Source organism: Bison bison, unplaced genomic scaffold (genome assembly GCF_000754665.1).
Source record: "Bison bison bison isolate TAMUID 2011002044 unplaced genomic scaffold, Bison_UMD1.0 scf7180017864295, whole genome shotgun sequence".
Classification (NCBI taxonomy): Eukaryota; Metazoa; Chordata; class Mammalia; order Artiodactyla; family Bovidae; genus Bison; species Bison bison.
Window position 1 is genome coordinate 10,104,762 of NW_011494867.1, and position 5,428 is coordinate 10,110,189.

A 5,428-nucleotide genomic window follows, 5' to 3' on the forward strand; every position below is an offset into this window, starting at 1 on the left:
GCCCCCGGCCGGTGGCCACATCGCACGTGCCACAGCCAAGGGGTGGGGGCGGCGGAGCGGGGTCTGATGCTGGTGGTGACCATCCTACCACCCAGCAGATGGACAGAGGTATGAGATCTGGGACAGACTCAGGACACACACTGGGCGCAGCCACCTAGAATCATGGTGACTGTCCCCAGGGCCCCACGGTGACAGGCTGCAGGGGCTCAGCCAGCCCAGGGCAGACTGGGAGCTGCCAGTCCAGGGATAGACACTGCCTGGTCAGGGGAGCTGCAGTGGCCCAGGAGGCCCCCCAAGGAAGCACAGAAGGGATCAAAGTCGGCTCAAATCACGGGCCAGACCCAGATGGCCTGAAGCCAGCCTGCCCCCCAGGAGGCTGACCAGCAGCCCCCAATGACATTCATGTCTTAATTCCCAGGACCTGCGGGTATGTGAGCTGACATGGCAAAGGGGACTTTGCAGACCTGATTAAGCTAAGGATCTTGAGATGGGAGATCATCCTGGATTATGCAGGTGGGCCCGATGTCATCCAGGTCCTCGTGAGAGAGAGCGTGCGGGTCAGAGTAGGACGAGGAGATGTGATGATAGAAGAGGTGGGGAGGGGAGAGGACTGGTAGGAAGGAGGGACTGGAAAAGGCTATGCCTACTAGTTTGAAGATGAAGGATTTCTAGAATCTGGAAAAGGCAGGGAAGGAATTCTCCTCCAGAACCTTCAGAGAGAACACACCCCCACAGATACCTTGGTTTCAGACTTCTGACTTCCTGAACTGTAACAGAATAAATGAACGTCTTAAGCCACTAAATGTGCAGTCCTTTGCTCCAGCAGCAACGGGAAACCAATAAACTCTCATCAGTCAAATAAAAACTTTCTGCCTGTCACCACCTCTCCTCCTTCCCCCGCAAGCCTGCAGAGGGCAGAACAAGAGTCACCAGATGTAGCAGATAAAGATACAAAACACCCTGTAGAATCTGAATTTCAGACAATGAGTATTTTTTAGTATGAATAATCCCAAATATTGCCTGAAAGTGCAAGGGTTAATCACTCAGTCGTGTCCAACTCTTTGTGATCCCACAGACTATAGCCCACCAGGCTCCTCTGTCCATGGAATTCTCCAGGCAAGAATACTGGAGTGGGTTGTCACTCGCTTCTCCAGGCGATCTTCCCAACCCAGGGATCAAAGCTGGGTCTCTCACATTACAGGCATATTTTTTACTGTCTGAGCCACCAGGGAAGCAAATATTGCCTGGAACATACTTAAATAAAAAGAAAGGATTCATTCTTCATCTGAAAGACAAATTTAACTGGACATCCTAGTTTTACCTGGCAACCCTGGTCAGAAACAGCAGCTACAGGAGAAGGACAGAGCAGAGAAGAAGAAAACCACCCTCCCCCTTAAGATCCAGGGCATACACTCCAGGGGAGGAGAGAGATTTCATGCTAAATCCAGCTCCACACCTGTTAGCTAGGTATGACACAGCTTTAATGAATGAACTTGGACCACTTTCCATCTAAAGTGACCCTGGGACCTAATTTCCTAAGAATGGAGAGGGAAAAATCCCAGGGAAGATCTGGGCTTTTCATCCAAGGACAGAAAGGTGGCTCTCTGCCTCCATCACACTGAGCAAGTAAGAGGGACAGCAGGAAATAAAGCTGGCTTTGCGATGGTACCTGCTAGCTTGGACCAGTGATAATGGGATGGATCAGCTCAGTCTCCAACCCACGGTCAAGGTGCACACAGATGCTGGCTGCCACGAGGAATCCTGTGCTTGCTCTTCCCACAGAATTTGGAACCACCACCAAGGGGCTAGAAGCAGGACTCTTCCCTTTCCCAAGCCCAGACGTGACACAGCTAATGTAGCCATGTGCCCACAAGGTGGCGCTCATGATCACCACAAAACAATGGGCTCTGGTCAGTTTTCACAATGAACATTTCAGAACAGTTTTTAGATTTACAAGCTTGTTGAGAAGAGGATACTGAGAGTTCCTGTGTATGTCTCAGTCCTAGACTGAGTTTCCCCTGTGACTAACGTCTTACATTAGTGCAGAACATCCATCACCACTGATGAACCAATATTGATCCCTTATTACATTCTCCTTAATCATCACGTCTCTTTAGGCATCTCTGGACTGTAACAGTTTCTCAGACTTTCCTGGTTACTGATAACCGGGAGAGGTGTTTGGTAAGGTGCCTCTCTAACGGGATTCATCGGAGCTTTTTCTCATGGTTAGACTGGGGTTGGACTTTGGGGGATGAAGACCCCAGAGGTCCAGTGCCCTTCCCACCACAGCATCTCAAGGGTCCATGTGGTCCCCGAAAATCCTCACTGCTGGGGTTGACCCTGATTACCTGGCCAAGGTCGGCCTGTCCAGTTTATCCTCTGTACACTTGCTCCCCTTTTCCATAATAAGCTCCTTGGATCGTGTGGGTGTGTGTTTTAAGGTTTCCTTTTTTTGTGTGGGGGCGGGGGGGGAGGTGGGGTTGCGCTGAGTGGCTTGCAAGATCTCAGTTCCCCGACCAGTGATTGAACCCAGGCCCCAGCAATGAAAGCCCAAAATCCTAACCACTAGGCAACCAGGGACCTCTCAAAGGTTTTACTTTTTTAAACCATTTCCTGTCTCTCCTGGATCAGTTAGGAGACTGTAGGTGGGGTAAAAAGTAGGGCCTGGGGGTGCCTGCCACATGGTGGGAGAATAAAGTGGAGACACACAGCCCAGGGTTTACAAAGGTTGGACCCTAAGACAGTTACTTGGGGTTCTTGCTTCTTCTGGTCCCACCAATGATCCAAGTTAAACACCATCAGTCTCCATGAAGGGGGTCACAGGAAGGAAAAATCCAGGAGGGGGCAGCCAGGGAGAACGGTGAAAGAGCAGACCGTGCCACCCTGTCCAGAGAGCAGCACCAGGCACATGCGGTCTGGAGAGCCTGGCATCACACATGCGCCCCCACACCCCATGCACCCCACACCCCATGCGCCCCCACACCTGGCCCCACAGGAGGTGCCCAGGATGGAGGCTGGTTGCCCCCAACTCCATCCAGGCCAGTGTCCTTGTAGTTCAGTGAGGTTCCACCAGTTAAGCCAGATCACACCTCTCTTAAAACACTTAAAAAACACTCCAGCAACTTCCCACCAACCAAGGCAGACCCTTTAGGCCCCACGGCAGGGCCAAGCCAGCTCTCCACACCTCAGGGCTGGAGCACACCAACTTCCCCAGCTCACACAGGCCCTTCCATCACCAGGATGAGGGTCCCACTTCCTCCATGCCCTCACCTTCAGGCCTTGGGTCAGAGCCCACCTTCCAGAGACCTTCCTGTCCCCTGCCCCAGATGCCACGGTGAAGGGGAAGCTGAGAGGGTAGTGTCCCTTGAAGATACAACGGGGTTCAAGGGCCGTGTGGGAAAACCTAAGCTGGCCGGCAGGGAAGACCCCAAGGATGAGCCCTGGGGCTCAGGGGGTTAGCCCCATCCCATGACCGCCACCCCCCACCCCAAGGCTTAAGCTCTGCAGTTGATTCCTGTGGCCACCTCTGGCCTCCAGGGGCACACACAGCAGCCTCCTCCGTGGTATTTTGTGAGCCAGGCGCTCTGTGGGGTTAGTTGCATCCTGGTTTTGCAGTCAGTGTCTGGGAGGTCAACCCAGCCCCTCTCATCACGATAAAGCTCTGGGTTCCTGCTTTTGTGGTGCTCTGTCTTTTTCTTCTTCTCAAAAACCATAAAAGGTGTCACATCCCCCGTTGCACAGGCTCCGCTGGGAGCGCCGTGGGGGCTGGGCCGGCGAGGCCCCTGCAGCCTGCTCACCTGTGCCTCCAGGGGTTGCCTTATAAGGTGAAAAGCAGGCGCCCTGGTGGCTGTGGGTTCAGCCCAGGGCTCAAAGAGGAAGTCCTCAGTTTCGCAGAAGCTTTGCAGGGGTCTCTGCACATCTGGCCTACAAGCCCACAGCCAGCTCACTACAGGGTGTCTCGGGGTATCTGCTAACAAGCAGGAGTTAAATGCCAAAGACCATGGACACAGGCCTTCCTCCTCCACGGCAGTTAAAACCAGAAGAGACGCTCGGGCCATTCGTCACCAGCAGAAGCAGGCAGCCAGGCAGGAGGGTGCCAGAACATTAGGGGAAGCGGATGAAGCTGCAGCTTGGGCTCTCAACTGTGACACTACGAGTTCATGTCAGCTCCCAGCGAACGATGGGCCAGGCCTGAACTGGGTGCCCAACACGCAGCTCTCACTTAATGCTCCAACAGTGAAACAGCATAAGTACCTCTATTAGTCCCACTTTACAGAGAAGGAAAACTGAGGCTCAGAGGAGGGCAGTGACTTATCTAAGGTTAAGAGAAGTAACTTTTCTACCAGACAACGGGCAAGCGGGAGAGACAGAAGAGGCCCCCAGGAACACCCCTCTGAGAAGGATCACTGTTCATTGCAGCCATGGGCCACGCGTGGCTACCAAGCCTTTTAACTGGTTCCAACCGAGATGGGCTGTGACTGTGAACCCACACTGGAGTTCAGAGTCTTGGGTGTATATTTTTAAATTTTTAAGTTAAGGAAATTTTAATTTTAAAATATCCCCGAATTTTTCAGCTTCATTTTGAAATCAGTATTGATTCATGGGAAGCTGCAAAAACAGTACCCAGAGGTCCTGGTATCCTTTGCTCCGTTTCATATGGGGACATCTTATGTAGTTACCGTAATTACTGTACAGAATCAAAACCAGGAAACGGACATATGTGTGTATAATGCCTTTCATCACATGCGTAGATTCATGTAACCACCACCACGATCAAGATATAGGACTCTTCCCATACCACAAAGGTCCCCCTTGTGCTATCTTTCCTTGATTATAAAGTAGAGATGACGAGTTGAAATATTATCAATTGTGTTGGGTTACAAAAAAGCAGATCATTAAGGGACTTGCCCAGCGGTCCAATGGCTGAGACCCCACACTCCCAGTGCAGGGGGTACGGGTTCAATCCCTGCTCAGGGAACTAGATCCTACGTAACACAACTAAGACCCCGTACGGTCAAATGTAAGAAATACTTTTTTTTTTTTAACGAGATCATTAAGATTAATGTTGCCCGCTTCTTTTCACTTTGAAAATGTGCCACTATATTAGAATCATGTACGGGGCTTGCCCCCTTCCTGTGAACAGCTCTGGCTTAGAAGTTCAGACCCAGCTTGGCCTTTAGAACAGGTCACCTGACTTCCCTGAGCCTGGCTCCTCTGGAGCAGACCAGGCTTTCAGAGTAAACGTACAACTGTCCGTTCAATCAGTGCATTTATTGAGTGACTGTTGTGTGCCGGGCATTATCCTAAGGGTGGGGGACACAGAAGCAAAGACTCTGGCTTAAACAGGAATTGTCCCCAGCCCCCAGGGCACGTAAATCCAGCAGGGGATCCCAGAATCCCAGGCCCTTCCTGAATTCCCACCTCTCAG